Source organism: Amphibalanus amphitrite, unplaced genomic scaffold (genome assembly GCF_019059575.1).
Source record: "Amphibalanus amphitrite isolate SeventyFive unplaced genomic scaffold, NRLGWU_Aamphi_draft 000146F_arrow, whole genome shotgun sequence".
Taxonomy (NCBI): Eukaryota; Metazoa; Arthropoda; class Thecostraca; order Balanomorpha; family Balanidae; genus Amphibalanus; species Amphibalanus amphitrite.
In genome coordinates, this window is record NW_024881641.1 from 1 (window position 1) to 21,751 (window position 21,751).

General features: G+C 46.8%; 1 long non-coding RNA gene across 1 annotated transcript; it reads left to right on the forward strand.

The window, feature by feature from the left end:
- The first annotated feature begins 124 nt into the window (after positions 1-124).
- Positions 125-3,136, forward strand: LOC122382765. The gene is made up of 3 exons (XR_006256723.1): positions 125-910; positions 1,706-1,821; positions 2,364-3,136. It is a non-coding gene; the product is annotated as an uncharacterized LOC122382765 (long non-coding RNA).
- The last annotated feature ends 18,615 nt before the right edge of the window (positions 3,137-21,751 follow it).

Below are 21,751 nucleotides of genomic sequence, written 5' to 3' on the forward strand. Positions count from 1 at the left end.
TGTCTGCCCCGAATATCTCGTCAAGCTCCCTGCCACCTTTTGCAGACTGGTCTGTGAAATTTTTTAACTTCTCCACCAGATTTTCCTGTTTCTGCCCCAATATTTCTGAAACCTGCCCCTATTTCTGCCCCGACCTGTGGTGTCTGCCCCGACGAGATCTCGTCGAAGCATGCCACGTTTCGCAGACTGGCCTACATGTAAAGGGATGTAGATACAGTTAGTTGGGCACTCTTCTTAATTCAGTTTTGTGCACCACTTCCTGCTTTCACCATGCTGTGCCCACTCTGCTTTACAGTGGACAGCTGCTTCTGTGACACGCATTAATCTTGCGTTCATTGAAACACTTAGTTTTGAGTGTTTTGACTCAGTTTTGTTGTAACGTTACCTGTGTTTATGTTTTCAATAACTTGTTTTGGGCTTCTCATATTTATCTTTTTTTTTTCTGGCTTAGCAGGTTTAGTGTAAAACAAGTTTTAGCTGACATTTTACATGTTAAGATTACATGAGTGCATGCATTTTATAAAAGCTATTTCAAAGTACTGTAGCCATGTGTAACATGCATATGTCTTAGTGAATGACTACTCAGCATGCTGCTTGGTGCTCAATGGTAATAGTTTGATTTGTTTTTGACATCAAGTAAGATTTGATTTTTGTTTCTGAGATTCCAATGTTATTTGTGGCAAATATTGTCCAAAAATCCTCCATCTAAAGCTTCAACTGAATTCTAAAATGCCTGCATTTTCTACCAGAAACATTATCATTGATTCCTCCTACAATATTTCATTTTGTCACCAGGTACCTGGACTGGTGAAAAGTGAAAATCATAGACGCTTCCGAGACGAAATCATAGACGCTGCAGTGTGGAGAACAGCTTGGAGGTACCTTCGTCGAATTGACTGCTGACGAGCAGGTGAGTATATTCCTCTTGAAGGAATCGCAGGTGAGCCACAGTCACCGTGGTGATGTCGGCTATTGCTGGGTCCGACGTCTCGTAGGTGGACAGCAGCTTCAGGACTGTTTCCTGAAATCTGGCAGATTTCTGTAGCAAATTGAATTTTGGGAGATCAGGCCTGCTGACTCCGGCTCGGCTGTCCCCGACAGTCAAATCAGGCGGCAGCTTGATTTTCGCGACACTCTCCTTGATGGCGCGGAACTCGCTCTGTAGCTCACAGTATGAGCCTTGGACAGCACTCTGTGTCGACTGACGCTGCTCGTCCACGGTGACGTGCCGACGACCGGCGCTGTCAATGTTCTCGCCGGCTGTTGCGGCGCACTGCTGCCCGACGGCGGGCGTGTTTGCAACCAAACTCTCAACAAGCGCCTCCAGACGCTGGAACCTGGATGACAGCTCCGACACACTGTCTGCCAGGCTATCCAAGGTCTTTTCCGCCATTGGCAAGCGGAAATGACGTGGTCGCCTAAAATGACGGCGACCACACCCAAACACACAGGCACAGCACAGCGCACCGGCGCACGCGCACCGGTCGGAGAGCGGGACAGAACTGACCTCGCGAGCGGTCAACCGCTCGCGCATGTAGCGCCTCTAGCGCCGAGTGCCAGCAACGTTGGTTTCTTGAAACTGAAATTCATTCATGTCACCATTATCCTACGACCTACCCCTAAATGGAATTGATCTTGTCTCACAAATGAGTTGTACATTGTACAATGTCTATCAGCTGATGTCTATTGTCTATCCCTCTTTCAGCACAGAAGATCCTCAGTCATAGTTAACAAAATGGAAAAAAAATTAGCTGTCTTTTTAAGATTCCAGTGGTGGCCATCAACTGCTCAGGAAAGCAGCCCAGAATCACTTCACAACAGGTATGTTGATGCATGTACATTGTGCATTGACATCAATGTCTGAATGCTGAAGAATTGTTGAACAGGGAACACATTTACCTAGCCTCTAAAAACCACAAATCCTACATTACTTACATAAACATTTTTCTATAGAACTTATATTATCTACTTTCATCTGGCTAAGGCTTTTTTTTACATTATATTCCCTCTGTTAAACATGAAAATATGAGTTATAGACTAGTATAACAAGCTGGTAATTATATCTGCCTTGTCAGCTTGGCCAACATCTGCATCATGTCTATCACAAAATTGACTGCTTTCCTGACATTTGCATTTGTTCCACTCACCAATTGACCACTTCTACCATCTGCTTGCTCTATGCACAGACATTGTCATAGGGTCTGTTCCAGTGGCAGCTTTCGCCCCTACAAAGTCAAGAAGGGCCCTGCTCCAATCTCCTCTATCTTGCTCTTTGAGGAGTTTAGATGTGTTAGGAAGTGCGACTGGAGCAGACCCATAGCAAAACAGTTTCATCTCCCTGAGTCTGAACTGTCTTTTTCCAGGTTTCCAAAGGATCATCATTCATCAGCACAGAAGGAAGGGAAAGAGAAGGCTGTTCAAATTCTGAAAAGCCAGAGCTGCAAAGGAGGTCAAAGATGCAGTGCAGTTGGCCCACTCAGTAGAGTTTCACTAGTGGTTCTGATGTGGACTGAAGATTACACGCTGGATTGAAGTGGCCGGTCTGGAGCAGCTGTAGTTCATCGTTCTTGCTGATTGTGGACGAGTAAGAGCCCGCGTTGGCCCCGATCGGCGATCGCTGGCCAAAGCCCACCACCAGTTTGGTGATAGGCGTTGGCTGTGATATCTAGTGTCGCCTATGTGTGAAAGGGACAAGTTGATAACAAAACCTGTTGCGCCATGTTATTAACCCGCGCCCGGGTGGCCCTCAGCCAACTTGGTGTGGGGGGGGACGTGTATTCGGCCACACCAGGTTATCTTGGAATGTAGCAAAGCTGGAAAGACGCAGTAAAATCAATCTATAGATCGCTATTTTTCTTCAGAATCATGCAGGTCATTTTTGATCAGGTCATCGCTGAGGTCACTGGAGGTCACCAAAAGTAAAATGATGACGAATTTTGGCCCCCGATTTTGACAACTTCACAAATTGGTCCATAATTCGGGAACCAAAGAAGCTACAGCGCCGCGGAAAAGCGAATTCGATAGCTCTTTCGAAAATCTTTCAGGTTCTCAGATTTGAGCTAAGGTCAACTAGGGTTAAGCCTCCAAAGGGCAAAAACTGAACAATCGGCTTGCTTCGGAAGTCGTCTTTTCTTTATTTTTTTTTTTTAACTGATACCAACCTTTTATTACGTTGATTTTACCGGCACTGCGTTTTTCTCGTCTTCTTGGCCTAACAAGGTCAGCTTAATAAATTTGACCTCAGGTCAATGTCGCAGAAAATGCCATTTTGCATGTCATTGATTCGTTACATTGAAATTGAGATTAACATCAGTAGCGGCGGAACACCTTCAATTAAGGGGGCATTGCCGACTTTTGGTCTCATTCTTTCCATGCAACGCCCATAGGGCTAATGTTAAAATGCCAAAATCAAAGGGGGCACGGTGCCCCGGTGCCCTCGGCCTGTTCCGCCGCCTATGATTATGATGCTTTTAGCGCTCTGGCCACGTTCCATCTAAAATCGATGTACAAAAATAAACTGTTGGGAGGCGTTACATGACCTGAGATGACCTCAGGAGCATACGATAGATCCCGATGTTTGAGTGCTTTTGTTTCAAAAGCAGAACATTTTGAGTTCCTCATACTGACTGAAACTGGAGACGTCGCAAAGTTGACCTGACCCTAGGTCACCACCGATATCAAAATTAAAGATATTCAAGATGTTGGTACTGATTCTCTCATGCAATAGCTCGAGTTTCAAACTTCTACTTCATGGTGACCTGACCTGACCTTAGGTGACATGGGGTTACTTTTTTCACAATTGACGTGAATCGATGCATTATACATAAGCTATACTAAGTTTCGTGTCGTTTTATCTATGCAAGCACAAAATTGTCAGGTGTGGCCAAAAACGCCCCCACGGCCCACCCACCTGGGGGACGTTAAAGCAGTGATGTATTTTTTTTTTTCGGTGTATTCCACGATGCATCGATCGGTGTACTTGATAATGCATTATTTATTGCTGCGTGTGTACGCTTTTCCTCTGTTCAGTTGTGATCTGTGATAGGAAAACTACCGATATATCTCCACGCGCATGACTGAAAGAGCTGGCGTGATCTATAATATTGGGTGTCTGTTTTTGTTTGGCATTTTTAAATACTGAGTCAGCTGTGATCGTTTGATGAGACACTGGGACAGCCGGCCTGTATGATCAGCGAACGGCAGGCGGCGGGGCAGTGGTCCGGTGGCTGCTGCATGGGACTGACACCAGCAGATTCAGAGCTGCGATATGCGGACGTTATGTTCACAATACCTTTGCAAAATAATATCTGATAGATATCATGTCCTCGAAAATGTTCTTCAATCTCCTGGCTTATTCCATGGGGGGCCGAAACCGATCGTTTTATGCACGCCTTTTTCTGGGCCTCGTTCTCCTCTAAATGCGTGTAGGTAGCAATTTTATTCAAGGGACGATTGAAAGTGCCTCCGATTGGTTTTCAGCGTAGGTGGGATATGGCCGTTGAATGCGAGGCAGTCGATAAGGAACGTCGAGCTGGAACGGTCATTGGGTAGGTACTAGGTAAGGTATGTGAAAGGCAGCAGTGGAAAACAGGAAGGGAGGCATTTGGTGTGAGGTTTCAAATGCTCTATGCATAAGAAAAGTTCATTTGATTATCCCGCGCCCTGCTGGGGGTCCTGGATTTCCACGCCCTGCTGGGGGGGGGGGGGGGTGTTTGAACACCCCCCCCCCTTCTAACTCGGCTCCTGGGCCACGTAGCGATACGCGGAAGGCGGCGTTCGAAAGAGCGTCAAAAATATGAGGAAATCACTTCGGTCAATTTTTTGGTCAGGTCAAAGGTCAGGTCACCAGAGGTCATTGAAGGCAAATTTTCGCCGATTTCCAGGTCGAATGTCGAAAATTTCCAAGAAGCCAACGCATAACTCGGGAACCAATAGAGCTACAGCGCCGCGGAAAAGCGCATTCGATAGCCCTATTAACGCCCTTTCTGAGTAATTTTCTCAGATTTGACCTAACGTCAACGGTTTTGCCTGCAGGGGGCAAAAACTGCAAAAATAGCCGATTTTTTCGGAAACAGTTTTTCTGCAATAACTTTTGACCCAAGCCTTGTACGAGCTTACTTTTACCGGCATCGTGTTCCTCTCGTCAAGACGCATCGAATGAACTATAACTTGACCTTGAAAGGTCAACTTGAAAATTTGACCTCAGGTCAAGGTCATGACCTGACCGGAAAGGGTCATGTTGCATATCAGTCGATCCGTATCGTCGAGCTGAACACATCTAAGGCGTTTTCATCGCTCTAGCATGCCTCTATCAAAAGTTATTTGCGAAAAACTGTTAGATACCATTCGTGACCTAAGATGACCTCAGGGCATAAACAGGGGTCACGGACACCATTTTCATGTTCAGTGTGTCTAAACCACTTGTAATTCAGTGTTTGGGAGTGTTTATAATGTCTTTCGTCCAAAAGAGGCGCATTTCAATTTTCTCCCATTGACTTATAATGGTGAGGTCGCAAAATTGACCTGACCTTAGGTCATCGATATCAAAATTCTGAGATATACATTTTGTACATGCTAATGCTCTTAGCAATCGCTGAAAGTTTCAAAGCGATCGGTCACTCGGTGTAGCTATGACAGACATTGAAACTTTTTATGAGGTGAGGTCACTTCGAGTGACCTGGTGACCTGACCTTGAATGACCTTGGTCTGAAATTTTCACAACATGTGTAGAATTGATGTATGATAAGGTGTACCAAAAACGGCGGCGCTCCGCGCCGCCGTTTTTGAGATATTCGCGAAAAACCACAGGGGGGGGTGTTCAAACACCCCCCCCCCCCCCAGCAGGGCGCGGGTTATATGACACCGTCCTTTTTATCGCGATACGTGAGCAACGCATGAGACGCTCACTGTTCAGACTTGTAGCGTTAGAGACAGGCTGAGAAGGGCTATTTCCGGGAAAGGATATTGGAATTTGAATTGAAATGCACTTAGTTTTGAAAGCATCAGTACTTCTTAACACGATAATGACTCATTTAAAATTTCAATTTTTCCCCATTGCGATAACATAAGAAACAGAGACTGCGGTGTCCCCGTACGCAGGATTCTGGAGACTGCCAGGCGGATGTTAGTAGCTAAAAGCTTTTTTCTTTATTAACAGATAACAATCATTTCTTTTAATACTTTGTAACACCTAACTCACTAGAAAAATCTGTACGGGCTTCCAAAAATGCTATATTTTACATGTTAGATCCATTACAATATTTTAGCTGCCCTAACCTGTAAATGTAACGGATGCGTCATTATTGAAAACGTGCTAAAGCATAGTATTCTATTGCTGACAAATATTAATGTAACGGATTGAAGAGGGGCATATTTACGTCTGGACAACGAGTTGCGGGGAAAAGTGCTGATTGTGTTGCAGTTTTAGGAGCCGGTGATTAGGCTGGATTTTTGGGTTACTTTTTCGTTCCGATTCATGTATTTCATAGTGTTTGGCTTTTGAATATTTTAGTTCTCTCAGATAAATATTACTTGCCTTACAACTTTTGTAAAAACGTTTCATTTTTTATAAGCCGACGTTCAGAGTCCTAAAAATACATCAGCACTACAATCATTGTAAACAAACAAATGGAGCACCACTTGGCTCTGTTCCAAGGCCATTTTTAGTTTATCTGGTGGTTTTCTTGCTCTTGTACGTCGTTTTGTTGGATGTTTTGAATCCCTTAAGATTGACTTATATCATATTTAAGAAGCATGTTGACTGAAAACAATCTGAAGTATCCAGGAGGCTGACAGAGGTCCTGACTACTGAGCAATATCAATATCAAGTTGAACAAGTTATGAAATTTTGGTTGATAAACGCAAGTTGATCGGGCTCATCTATCAGCAAGAAAAAGTAAAATTAAAAGAGCTTATTGTCCAAAAACAAGCTATAATATTGCAGACCTTGGAGCAATACTGAAGAGCACGCTGAGCAGGATCATGCCAGAAAATGTTGACTGATGAGCGCATATTGATGTATTGGTATGAATATTGAATGATAACTAAAACTTACAACAGCAAGATAAATTAGTGCTAACTATCAAGTTAAAATCTAGAATGAATGGACTTGGGCAGTTTGTTAGATGCTATGCAGATTGTAATGTGCATCAGGTACTCAGTGTCTGGCAAATGAAACATGCGATCATTCCATTGCTACTGGAGGAGAAAGCTTGGATCACTAAATCCACTTTATGTTGATTTTGATGTTAATCATCATCACTGTATTTCTTGAAAAAAGGATTGTAGTAAAATAGTCAATGTGACAATCCATGCAACGATGTGATCATATTATGTGTTCATAGTCATTCGTGATAGTCATTATTGGTCCAATATACAATGGCAAAGCTCTCAGTCTCAGCGTTTCTTCCTGTGGATGGCCAGCAGTGACTCAGCAGTGACTCAAGAGCATAGAAGTATTAGTTTTCTTCACAGGGCTGGGATAAAAAGTACTGAGGGTAATCTTCCACCAAGGAACTCTACTTTGACATGGTATGAGATGTAGGCACAAGTAGGTAGGTGCTCAGTTCCTATAGTAAGTAGTTGTGTATGTTTAGTCGGGTTAGCTTAGATCAGATTGTTAGTTTTTTAATTTGCCAAATGTCCATAAAAATGTGACCTGAGCAATGAGCATACCTGAACCTGACTAACCTGACAGCTGACCTAACCTCAATCATCACACATATTTGCAGCCTACCCAAGACCTGCATGGCAGCAGCACCCAGTTATAGGTAGGTACTCACCCTAACTCAATCTTACCTGCTAACCTTCAACTTGCCAAAAGTTAGCTGAAGCTCACAATCACATTGCCAAGCTGTGTCCAGGGAAACAGAGTCAACTGAGGAACTGGCTCATTGGGTGGCTGGTGTGAGTCTGTGCATTTAAAGTGTTTCTTCTCTGAAGCTGCTCTGCACTGCTGTATGTCATGTTAGATGCTCAGAAAATGTGGGAAATGATTACTAAGCTACTTTAGTGCTTTGTTAATGCTCGAGACATGAACAAGTACAGATCCTGCAGGGTACAGCTATATGAGTTAGGTGCTAGCCGCTAGGTGAGTATGTTATGTGAATGTGCTGTTCCCTGTTTGACCATAAGTATACAAACAAGCACAGGGTCACAGTTATATTCAATCTCCACATAAACATACAAAAACGGTCATATAGCATAACTCCGAACACCCACAGATAACTTAAGCCCTTGAAGGCACAAAAATGTTTTGATTAACAGGACAGGTTTACAATATATCCTCTGTCCTTGGGGATCTTGCTGCCAAGTTAAGGTATGATGACTGAACTTCAGGATTGATCAACCTTTTCTTAGCCACTGCTTATATACGAGAAAGACCAAATGCTTGTTTGTTTTGATTTACAGGACATGTATACAATATATCCTCTGTCCTTGGGAGATCTTGCTGCCAAGTTGAGGTACGATGACTGAACTTCAGGATTGATCAACCTTTTCTTAGCCACTGCTTATAAACGAGAAAGACCAAATGTTTGTTTGTAAACTGAGTTGAAAATTTAATGATCCACCTTCAATTCTGACATGAAGGCACAAATGAAATAGTTCCCTCTCCTTTTGGAATACACAAAGCAAAATATTTAATAAATTCTAGTGGATGGACAAGAGCAATTAGCATAGCTTTCCCTCAAGTTAACTTCTGGCACTGTTGTGATGAATTACACTGACGCTTATTCGCTTCATATTTTGTAACAAACGCGCTGAAACTGCAATATAGCACTATATTCTTCTTGACAAAATACAATAGTATTATAAACTTAGCCCTGATGGCATTCATTCTTGGTGTCAACGTAATTACAAAATATTTTGTAGTAACTATTGAATTCCGGCCGAAAACAGTGCACGGTTTAAAAAAGAATCATTCCAATGACGGTCCATTCTTGCGGTCCTGAAATCGCCACTATTTCCGGCCTCTCCAACGCAACTCGTTGTCCAGACGTAAATATGCTGAAGAGGGGGCCCAGCAGTGCTGCCAGATTTGGAGGATTTCCGCAAATCTGGAGTATTTTGAACTCTATTTGAGGACAAATTTCGCTTTTGGAGGATTTTTGATTCTGGAGGAAAATCTGGAGGATTTGTCGCCCGATTATTATATTCAATTTCATGGAAAAATATAACACATTCAAGACTAAAAAGGCATTTTCCTGCCCAGCGTCACCCTACCCGTTAGGATATATCACGTCCTTTATCACCGTGAGACTGCAGAATGTCTCAGTCTGTAGCTATATACGAGGGTACCAAACTACTGGCGGATCTAAGGGGGACAATTGAGGCAAATGCCCCCGGCCCCCCTGCAGCGCCTGAAATCGACGAAAATTTTCGTCGTTTTAGGATAAACGAAAACTATAAACAACTTTTACAAGAAAAAGTATCTTTTAAACTGCACAGCAGTGCGAAAGGATTCGAAATCCGATGAGTTTTTAGAATTTGGTGAAACTTTTTTGGGGGTATAGCCCCCCGCAGCGTCCAAGACCGCCTTTTTTATCTACCAATAGGATTCGGAGGAATCTGGAGGATTTTTGTAACTGATCTGGAGGATTACAGCCTTCCCCATCTGGCAGCACTGGGGCCCAGGAGAGTGTCTGTGCAAATTTTGAAGAAAATCGTAGGGGCCGCCCAATTGGGCCCCAAATTTCAATTGGTCCCGTGGGCCCCAGGGGGCCCCATCGAAAAATGTTACTTGGGTTTTTTGTTTGGGAAATTACGCTCTTTCCAATGATGTGCATATTGCCGGGTTGGTCGCGAAATTAGGGGCAATCCTTAGAAAGGGCCTCTTTGGGGCCCTCTTTGGGCCCCTTCCTTTGGATTCCCCGGTAGGTTTCTTCAGCCAGATTGAAGAGGGGGCCCAGGAGAGTGTCTGTGCAAATTTTGAAGAAAATCGTAGGGGCCGCCCCATTGGGCCCCAAATTTCAATTGGGTCCCGTGGGCCCCAGGTGGGCCCCATCGAAAAATGTTACTTGGGTTTTTTGTTTGGGAAATTACGCTCTTTCCAATGATGTGCATATTGCCGGGGTCGGTCGCGAAATTAGGGGCAATACTTAGAAAGGGCCTCTTTGGGGCCCTCTTTGGGCCCCTTCCTTTGGATTCCCCGGTAGGTTTCTTCAGCCAGATTGAAGAGGGGGCCCAGGAGAGTGTCTGTGCATATTTTGAAGAAAATCGTAGGGGCCGCCCCATTGGGCCCCAAATTTCAATTGGGTCCCGTGGGCCCCAGGTGGGCCCCATCAAAAATGTTACTTGGGTTTTTTGTTTGGGAAATTACGCTCTTTCCAATGATGTGCATATTGCCGGGGTTGGTCGCGAAATTAGGGGCAATACTTAGAAAGGGCCTCTTTGGGGCCCTCTTTGGGCCCCTTCCTTTGGATTCCCCGGTAGGTTTCTTCAGCCAGATTGAAGAGGGGGCCCAGGAGAGTGTCTGTGCAAATTTTGAAGAAAATCGTAGGGGCCGCCCCATTGGGCCCCAAATTTCAATTGGGTCCCGTGGGCCCCAGGTGGGCCCCATCGAAAAATGTTACTTGGGTTTTTTGTTTGGGAAATTACGCTCTTTCCAATGATGTGCATATTGCCGGGGTCGGTCGCGAAATTAGGGGCAATACTTAGAAAGGGCCTCTTTGGGGCCCTCTTTGGGCCCCTTCCTTTGGATTCCCCGGTAGGTTTCTTCAGCCAGATTGAAGAGGGGGCCCAGGAGAGTGTCTGTGCAAATTTTTAAGAAAATCGTAGGGGCCGCCCCATTGGGCCCCAAATTTCAATTGGGTCCCGTGGGCCCCAGGTGGGCCCCATCAAAAAATGTTACTTGGGTTTTTTGTTTGGGAAATTACGCTCTTTCCAATGATGTGCATATTGCCGGGGTTGGTCGCGAAATTAGGGGCAATACTTAGAAAGGGCCTCTTTGGGGCCCTCTTTGGGCCCCTTCCTTTGGATTCCCCGGTAGGTTTCTTCAGCCAGATTGAAGAGGGGGCCCAGGAGAGTGTCTGTGCAAATTTTGAAGAAAATCGTAGGGGCCGCCCCATTGGGCCCCAAATTTCAATTGGGTCCCGTGGGCCCCAGGTGGGCCCCATCGAAAAATGTTACTTGGGTTTTTTGTTTGGGAAATTACGCTCTTTCCAATGATGTGCATATTGCCGGGGTCGGTCGCGAAATTAGGGGCAATACTTAGAAAGGGCCTCTTTGGGGCCCTCTTTGGGCCCCTTCCTTTGGATTCCCCGGTAGGTTTCTTCAGCCAGATTGAAGAGGGGGCCCAGGAGAGTGTCTGTGCAAATTTTGAAGAAAATCGTAGGGGCCGCCCCATTGGGCCCCAAATTTCAATTGGGTCCCGTGGGCCCCAGGTGGGCCCCATCAAAAAATGTTACTTGGGTTTTTTGTTTGGGAAATTACGCTCTTTCCAATGATGTGCATATTGCCGGGGTTGGTCGCGAAATTAGGGGCAATACTTAGAAAGGGCCTCTTTGGGGCCCTCTTTGGGCCACTTCCTTTGGATTCCCCGGTAGGTTTCTTCAGCCAGATTGAAGAGGGGGCCCAGGAGAGTGTCTGTGCAAATTTTGAAGAAAATCGTAGGGGCCGCCCCATTGGGCCCCAAATTTCAATTGGGTCCCGTGGGCCCCAGGTGGGCCCCATCGAAAAATGTTACTTGGGTTTTTTGTTTGGGAAATTACGTTCTTTCCAATGATGTGCATATTGCCGGGGTCGGTCGCGAAATTAGGGGCAATACTTAGAAAGGGCCTCTTTGGGGCCCTCTTTGGGCCCCTTCCTTTGGATTCCCCGGTAGGTTTCTTCAGCCAGATTGAAGAGGGGGCCCAGGAGAGTGTCTGTGCAAATTTTGAAGAAAATCGTAGGGGCCGCCCCATTGGGCCCCAAATTTCAATTGGGTCCCGTGGGCCCCAGGTGGGCCCCATCAAAAAATGTTACTTGGGTTTTTGTTTGGAAAATTACGCTCTTTCCAATGATGTGCATATTGCCGGGGTCGGTCGCGAAATTAGGGGCAATACTTAGAAAGGGCCTCTTTGGGGCCCTCTTTGGGCCCCTTCCTTTGGATTCCCCGGTAGGTTTCTTCAGCCAGATTGAAGAGGGGGCCCAGGAGAGTGTCTGTGCAAATTTTGAAGAAAATCGTAGGGGCCGCCCCATTGGGCCCCAAATTTCAATAGGGTCCCGTGGGCCCCAGGTGGGCCCCATCGAAAAATGTTACTTGGGTTTTTTGTTTGGAAAATTACGCTCTTTCCAATGATGTGCATATTGCCGGGGTTGGTCGCGAAATTAGGGGCAATACTTAGAAAGGGCCTCTTTGGGGCCCTCTTTGGGCCCCTTCCTTTGGATTCCCCGGTAGGTTTCTTCAGCCAGATTGAAGAGGGGGCCCAGGAGAGTGTCTGTGCAAATTTTGAAGAAAATCGTAGGGGCCGCCCCATTGGGCCCCAAATTTCAATTGGGTCCCGTGGGCCCCAGGTGGGCCCCATCGAAAAATGTTACTTGGGTTTTTTGTTTGGGAAATTACGCTCTTTCCAATGATGTGCATATTGCCGGGGTCGGTCGCAAAATTAGGGGCAATACTTAGAAAGGGCCTCTTTGGGGCCCTCTTTGGGCCCCTTCCTTTGGAATCCCCGGTAGGTTTCTTCAGCCAGATTGAAGAGGGGGCCCAGGAGAGTGTCTGTGCATATTTTGAAGAAAATCGTAGGGGCCGCCCCATTGGGCCCCAAATTTCAATTGGGTCCCGTGGGCCCCAGGTGGGCCCCATCAAAAAATGTTACTTGGGTTTTTTGTTTGGAAAATTACGCTCTTTCCAATGATGTGCATATTGCCGGGGTTGGTCGCGAAATTAGGGGCAATACTTAGAAAGGGCCTCTTTGGGGCCCTCTTTGGGCCCCTTCCTTTGGATTCCCCGGTAGGTTTCTTCAGCCAGATTGAAGAGGGGGCCCAGGAGAGTGTCTGTGCAAATTTTGAAGAAAATCGTAGGGGCCGCCCCATTGGGCCCCAAATTTCAATTGGGTCCCGTGGGCCCCAGGTGGGCCCCATCAAAAAATGTTACTTGGGTTTTTTGTTTGGGAAATTACGTTCTTTCCAATGATGTGCATATTGCCGGGGTCGGTCGCGAAATTAGGGGCAATACTTAGAAAGGGCCTCTTTGGGGCCCTCTTTGGGCCCCTTCCTTTGGATTCCCCGGTAGGTTTCTTCAGCCAGATTGAAGAGGGGGCCCAGGAGAGTGTCTGTGCAAATTTTGAAGAAAATCGTAGGGGCCGCCCCATTGGGCCCCAAATTTCAATTGGGTCCCGTGGGCCCCAGGTGGGCCCCATCAAAAAATGTTACTTGGGTTTTTTGTTTGGGAAATTACGCTCTTTCCAATGATGTGCATATTGCCGGGGTCGGTCGCGAAATTAGGGGCAATACTTAGAAAGGGCCTCTTTGGGGCCCTCTTTGGGCCCCTTCCTTTGGATTCCCCGGTAGGTTTCTTCAGCCAGATTGAAGAGGGGGCCCAGGAGAGTGTCTGTGCAAATTTTGAAGAAAATCGTAGGGGCCGCCCCATTGGGCCCCAAATTTCAATAGGGTCCCGTGGGCCCCAGGTGGGCCCCATCGAAAAATGTTACTTGGGTTTTTTGTTTGGAAAATTACGCTCTTTCCAATGATGTGCATATTGCCGGGGTTGGTCGCGAAATTAGGGGCAATACTTAGAAAGGGCCTCTTTGGGGCCCTCTTTGGGCCCCTTCCTTTGGATTCCCCGGTAGGTTTCTTCAGCCAGATTGAAGAGGGGGCCCAGGAGAGTGTCTGTGCAAATTTTGAAGAAAATCGTAGGGGCCGCCCCATTGGGCCCCAAATTTCAATTGGGTCCCGTGGGCCCCAGGTGGGCCCCATCGAAAAAAGTTACTTGGGTTTTTTTGTTTGGGAAATTACGCTCTTTCCAATGATGTGCATATTGCCGGGGTTGGTCGCAAAATTAGGGGCAATACTTAGAAAGGGCCTCTTTGGGGCCCTCTTTGGGCCCCTTCCTTTGGAATCCCCGGTAGGTTTCTTCAGCCAGATTGAAGAGGGGGCCCAGGAGAGTGTCTGTGCAAATTTTGAAGAAAATCGTAGGGGCCGCCCCATTGGGCCCCAAATTTCAATTGGGTCCCGTGGGCCCCAGGTGGGCCCCATCGAAAAATGTTACTTGGGTTTTTTGTTTGGGAAATTACGCTCTTTCCAATGATGTGCATATTGCCGGGGTCGGTCGCGAAATTAGGGGCAATACTTAGAAAGGGCCTCTTTGGGGCCCTCTTTGGGCCCCTTCCTTTGGATTCCCCGGTAGGTTTCTTCAGCCAGATTGAAGAGGGGGCCCAGGAGAGTGTCTGTGCAAATTTTGAAGAAAATCGTAGGGGCCGCCCCATTGGGCCCCAAATTTCAATTGGGTCCCGTGGGCCCCAGGTGGGCCCCATCGAAAAAAGTTACTTGGGTTTTTTTGTTTGGGAAATTACGCTCTTTCCAATGATGTGCATATTGCCGGGGTTGGTCGCAAAATTAGGGGCAATACTTAGAAAGGGCCTCTTTGGGGCCCTCTTTGGGCCCCTTCCTTTGGAATCCCCGGTAGGTTTCTTCAGCCAGATTGAAGAGGGGGCCCAGGAGAGTGTCTGTGCAAATTTTGAAGAAAATCGTAGGGGCCGCCCCATTGGGCCCCAAATTTCAATTGGGTCCCGTGGGCCCCAGGTGGGCCCCATCGAAAAATGTTACTTGGGTTTTTTGTTTGGGAAATTACGCTCTTTCCAATGATGTGCATATTGCCGGGGTCGGTCGCGAAATTAGGGTCAATACTTAGAAAGGGCCTCTTTGGGCCCTCTTTGGGCCCCTTCCTTTGGATTCCCCGGTAGGTTTCTTCAGCCAGATTGAAGAGGGGGCCCAGGAGAGTGTCTGTGCAAATTTTGAAGAAAATCGTAGGGGCCGCCCCATTGGGCCCCAAATTTCAATTGGGTCCCGTGGGCCCCAGGTGGGCCCCATCGAAAAATGTTACTTGGGTTTTTTGTTTGGGAAATTACGTTCTTTCCAATGATGTGCATATTGCCGGGGTCGATCGCGAAATTAGGGTCAATACTTAGAAAGGGCCTCTTTGGGGCCCTCTTTGGGCCCCTTCCTTTGGATTCCCCGGTAGGTTTCTTCAGCCAGATTGAAGAGGGGGCCCAGGAGAGTGTCTGTGCAAATTTTGAAGAAAATCGTAGGGGCCGCCCCATTGGGCCCCAAATTTCAATTGGGTCCCGTGGGCCCCAGGTGGGCCCCATCGAAAAATGTTACTTGGGTTTTTTGTTTGGGAAATTACGCTCTTTCCAATGATGTGCATATTGCCGGGGTTGGTCGCGAAATTAGGGGCAATACTTAGAAAGGGCCTCTTTGGGGCCCTCTTTGGGCCCCTTCCTTTGGATTCCCCGGTAGGTTTCTTCAGCCAGATTGAAGATTGGGCCCAGGAGAGTGTCTGTGCAAATTTTGAAGAAAATCGTAGGGGCCGCCCCATTGGGCCCCAAATTTCAATTGGGTCCCGTGGGCCCCAGGTGGGCCCCATCAAAAAATGTTACTTGGGTTTTTTGTTTGGGAAATTACGCTCTTTCCAATGATGTGCATATTGCCGGGGTTGGTCGCGAAATTAGGGGCAATACTTAGAAAGGGCCTCTTTGGGGCCCTCTTTGGGCCCCTTCCTTTGGAATCCCCGGTAGGTTTCTTCAGCCAGATTGAAGAGGGGGCCCAGGAGAGTGTCTGTGCAAATTTTGAAGAAAATCGTAGGGGCCGCCCCATTGGGCCCCAAATTTCAATTGGGTCCCGTGGGCCCCAGGTGGGCCCCATCGAAAAATGTTACTTGGGTTTTTTGTTTGGGAAATTACGCTCTTTCCAATGATGTGCATATTGCCGGGGTCGGTCGCGAAATTAGGGGCAATACTTAGAAAGGGCCTCTTTGGGGCCCTCTTTGGGCCCCTTCCTTTGGATTCCCCGGTAGGTTTCTTCAGCCAGATTGAAGAGGGGGCCCAGGAGAGTGTCTGTGCATATTTTGAAGAAAATCGTAGGGGCCGCCCCATTGGGCCCCAAATTTCAATTGGGTCCCGTGGGCCCCAGGTGGGCCCCATCAAAAAATGTTACTTGGGTTTTTTGTTTGGGAAATTACGCTCTTTCCAATGATGTGCATATTGCCGGGGTTGGTCGCGAAATTAGGGGCAATACTTAGAAAGGGCCTCTTTGGGGCCCTCTTTGGGCCCCTTCCTTTGGATTCCCCGGTAGGTTTCTTCAGCCAGATTGAAGAGGGGGCCCAGGAGAGTGTCTGTGCAAATTTTGAAGAAAATCGTAGGGGCCGCCCCATTGGGCCCCAAATTTCAATTGGGTCCCGTGGGCCCCAGGTGGGCCCCATCGAAAAATGTTACTTGGGTTTTTTGTTTGGGAAATTACGTTCTTTCCAATGATGTGCATATTGCCGGGGTCGGTCGCGAAATTAGGGGCAATACTTAGAAAGGGCCTCTTTGGGGCCCTCTTTGGGCCCCTTCCTTTGGATTCCCCGGTAGGTTTCTTCAGCCAAATTGAAGAGGGGGCCCAGGAGAGTGTCTGTGCAAATTTTGAAGAAAATCGTAGGGGCCGCCCCATTGGGCCCCAAATTTCAATTGGGTCCCGTGGGCCCCAGGTGGGCCCCATCAAAAAATGTTACTTGGGTTTTTTGTTTGGGAAATTACGCTCTTTCCAATGATGTGCATATTGCCGGGGTCGGTCGCGAAATTAGGGGCAATACTTAGAAAGGGCCTCTTTGGGGCCCTCTTTGGGCCCCTTCCTTTGGATTCCCCGGTAGGTTTCTTCAGCCAGATTGAAGAGGGGGCCCAGGAGAGTGTCTGTGCAAATTTTGAAGAAAATCGTAGGGGCCGCCCCATTGGGCCCCAAATTTCAATAGGGTCCCGTGGGCCCCAGGTGGGCCCCATCGAAAAATGTTACTTGGGTTTTTTGTTTGGAAAATTACGCTCTTTCCAATGATGTGCATATTGCCGGGGTTGGTCGCGAAATTAGGGGCAATACTTAGAAAGGGCCTCTTTGGGGCCCTCTTTGGGCCCCTTCCTTTGGATTCCCCGGTAGGTTTCTTCAGCCAGATTGAAGAGGGGGCCCAGGAGAGTGTCTGTGCAAATTTTGAAGAAAATCGTAGGGGCCGCCCCATTGGGCCCCAAATTTCAATTGGGTCCCGTGGGCCCCAGGTGGGCCCCATCGAAAAAAGTTACTTGGGTTTTTTTGTTTGGGAAATTACGCTCTTTCCAATGATGTGCATATTGCCGGGGTTGGTCGCAAAATTAGGGGCAATACTTAGAAAGGGCCTCTTTGGGGCCCTCTTTGGGCCCCTTCCTTTGGAATCCCCGGTAGGTTTCTTCAGCCAGATTGAAGAGGGGGCCCAGGAGAGTGTCTGTGCAAATTTTGAAGAAAATCGTAGGGGCCGCCCCATTGGGCCCCAAATTTCAATTGGGTCCCGTGGGCCCCAGGTGGGCCCCATCGAAAAATGTTACTTGGGTTTTTTGTTTGGGAAATTACGCTCTTTCCAATGATGTGCATATTGCTGGATTTTGTCGATGTTATAGGCCTGAAATTGTTGAAAACGTTTATTTATGCCCCGAGGGCATACTCCCGGGCCCATATATTTGAAGCTGTTTTGTTCGGTTCAGGGGGGCGCTAGCCCCCTAAATTTGGTACCGTTGCACGTAAAATTTTGTCCTCTTTCGAATGACGTGCATTTTTAGCTGTTTTGACGGCTAGAAGTAGGGTTTCCAAAGTTCGTCGATTGTGCCCTGAGGGCATACTGTTTTTTGGGATTTGTGGCCCCCCTGATGGATTCCCCGCATTTTGGCACTAGGATTTTCGATAGAGGACACCATTCTGCACCTCTCCACCAAAATTCAGCGAAATCGTAGGGGCCGTCGATCCCTGCTGAATCCCTGCTGAACCCCTGCTGAATCCCTGCTAACTTCCGTTACATAGTTTGTGCACCCTCAGGCCTCAGCCCTTTCGGCCCATTTGAACTGCGTGGCTGACTTCGATTGAGCCAATGTAGCGCATCCTGCACATTCGGCGCTGAAGGATGCAGCTTGTTGAGGTCCTTTGGTAGCTGTGACACCAGTGTCACTCGCTGTACCCTGCTCGTGCATGCTGCACGCTCCCGAGGTACGTAAGATCGCAGGGCCTCCTCTAAGGATTTTTCACTGGGTGGGCAAAATTTTCGCTACTCCCCTGCCCAAGGGTGGATCCAGCCACGTCTGTCAAGACAGCCTCAGATTCAGATTCACTTTCAGAATCACATTCGGATCCCCTTAGATTTTCATAAAAACTGGTCCATGGGTACAGTTTTGGACGCTGATTCCAATGGTGAAGTCTGTTTTTCGCCACATATTATACTTTGGCCCCTAGAGGCATTCAAAGTTTTTTTGGGGCGAAGGGGGACCCCCTTAGATTTTCATAAAAACTGGTCTATGTGTACAGTTTTGGACGCTGATTCCAACGGTGAAGTCTGTTTTTCGCCACATATTATACTTTGGCCCCTAGAGGCATTCAAAGTTTTTTGGGGGAAGGGGACCCCCTTAGATTTTCATAAAAACTGGTCCATGTGTACAGTTTTGGACGCTGATTCCAATGGTGAAGTCTGTTTTTCGCCACATATTATACTTTGGCCCCTAGAGGCATTCAAAGTTTTTTGGGGCGAAGGGGAACCCCCTTAGATTTTCATAAAAACTGGTCCATGTGTACAGTTTTGGACGCTGATTCCAATGGTGAAGTCTGTTTTTCGCCACATATTATACTTTGGCCCCTAGAGGCATTCAAAGTTTTTTTGGGGCGAAGGGGGACCCCCTTAGATTTTCATAAAAACTGGTCCATGTGTACAGTTTTGGACGCTGATTCCAAAGGTGAAGCCTGTTTTTCGCCACATATTATACTTTGGCCCCTACAGGCATTCAAAGTTTTTTGGGGAAGGGGGACCCCCTTAGATTTTCATAAAAACTGGTCCATGTGTACAGTTTTGGACGCTGATTCCAATGGTGAAGTCTGTTTTCGCCACATATTATACTTTGGCCCCTAGAGGCATTCAAAGTTTTTTTGGGGCGAAGGGGGACCCCCTTAGATTTTCATAAAACTGGTCCATGGGTACAGTTTTGGACGCTGATTCCAATGGTGAAGTCTGTTTTTCGCCACATATTATACTTTGGCCCCTAGAGGCATTCAAAGTTTTTTTGGGGCGAAGGGGGACCCCCTTAGATTTTCATAAAAACTAGTCCATGTGTACAGTTTTCGACGCTGATTCCAACGGTGAAGTCTGTTTTTCGCCACATATTATACTTTGGCCCCTAGAGGCATTCAGATTCACTTTCAGAATCACATTCGGACCCCCTTAGATTTTCATAAAAACTGGTCCATGGGTACAGTTTTGGACGCTGATTCCAATGGTGAAGTCTGTTTTTCGCCACATATACTTTGGCCCCTAGAGGCATTCAGATTCACTTTCAGAATCACATTCGGACCCCCTTAGATTTTCATAAAAACTGGTCCATATGGATACAGTTTTGGACGCTGATGCCTGATTCCAATGGTGAAGTCTGTTTTTCACCACATATTATACTTTGACCCCTAAAGGCATTCAAAGTTTTTTGGGGGCGAAGGGGGACCCCCTTAGATTTTCATAAAAACTGGTCCATGGGTACAGTTTTGGACGCTGATTCCAACAGTGAAGTCTGTTTTTCGCCACATATTATACTTTGGCCCCTAGAGGCATTCAAAGTTTTTTGGGGGAAGGGGACCCCCTTAGATTTTCATAAAAACTGGTCCATGTGTACAGTTTTGGACGCTGATTCCAATGATGAAGTCTGTTTTTCGCCACATATTATACTTTGGCCCCTAGAGGCATTCAAAGTTTTTTTGGGGCGAAGGGGGACCCCCATAGATTTTCATAAAAACTGGTCCATGTGTACAGTTTTGGACGCTGATTCCAATGGTGAAGTCTGTTTTTCGCCACATATTATACTTTGGCCCCTACAGGCATTCAAAGTTTGTTTAAGGCGAAGGGGGACCCCCTTAGATTTTCATAAAAACTGGTCCATGGGTACAGTTTTGGACGCTGATTCCAACGGTGAAGTCTGTTTTTCGCCACATATTATACTTTGGCCCCTAGAGGCAATCAAAGTTTTTTGGTGAAGGGGACCCCCTTAGATTTTCATAAAAACTGGTCCATGGTTACAGTTTTGGACGCTGATTCCAATGGTGAAGTCTGTTTTTCGCCACATATTATACTTTGGCCCCTAGAGGCATTCAAAGTTTTTTGGGGCGAAGGGGGACCCCCTTAGATTTTCATAAAAACTGGTCCATGGTTACAGTTTTGGACGCTGATTCCAATGGTGAAGTCTGTTTTTCGCCACATATTATACTTTGGCCCCTAGAGGCATTCAAAGTTTTTTTTTGGGGCGAAGGGGGACCCCTTAGATTTTCATTAAAACTGGTCCATGTGTACAGTATTGGACGCTGATTCCAATGGTGAAGTCTGTTTTTCGCCACATATTATACTTTGGCCCCTAGAGGCATTCAATTTTTTGAATGCCTCTAGGGGCCAAAGTATAATATGTGGCGAAAAACAGACTTCTTCATTGGAATCAGCGTCCAAAACTGTACACATGGACCAGTTTTTATGAAAATCTAAGGGGGTCCCCCTTCACCACAAAAAAACTTTGAATGCCTCTAGGGGCCAAAGTATAATATGTGGCGAAAAACAGACTTCACCGTTGGAATCAGCGTCCAAAACTGTACACATGGACCAGTTTTTATGAAAATCTAAGGGGGTCCCCCTTCGCCCCAAAAAAAAACTTTGAATGCCTCTAGGGGCCAAAGTATAATATGTGGCGAAAATCAGACTTCACCATTGGAATCAGCGTCCAAAACTGTACACATGGACCAGTTTTTACGAAAATCTAAGGGGGTCCCCCTTCGCCCCAAAAAAACTTTGAATGCCTCTAGGGGCCAAAGTATAATATGTGGCGAAAAACAGACTTCACCATTGGAATCAGCGTCCAAAACTGTACACATAGACCAATTTTTATGAAAATCTAAGGGGGTCCCCCTTCCCCCAAAAAACTTTGAATGCCTCTAGGGGCCAAAGTATAATATGTGGCGAAAAAGAGACTTCACCATTGGAATCAGCGTCCAAAACTGCACCCATGGACCAGTTTTTATGAAAATCTAAGGGGGTCCCCCTTCGCCCCAAAAAACTTTGAATGCCTCTAGGGGCCAAAGCATAATATGTGGCGAAAAACAGACTTCACCATTGGAATCAGCGTCCAAAACTGTACACATGGACCAGTTTTTATGAAAATCTAAGGGGGTCCCCCTTCCCCCAAAAAACTTTGAATGCCTCTAGGGGCCAAAGTATAATATGTGGCGAAAAACAGACTTCACCGTTGGAATCAGCGTCCAAAACTGTACACATGGACCAGTTTTTATGAAAGTCTAAGGGGGTCCCCCTTCGCCCCAAAAAAAAACTTTGAATGCCTCTAGGGGCCAAAGTATAATATGTGGCGAAAAACAGACTTCAGCATTGGAATCAGCGTCCAAAACTGTACCCATGGACCAGTTTTTATGAAAATCTAAGGGGGTCCGAATGTGATTCTGAAAGTGAATCTGAATCTGAGGCTGTCTTGACAGACGTGATCCAGCCACTGTTTTGGGGTTCAACCAATTTCATAACCTGTTACCGGGGGGGGGG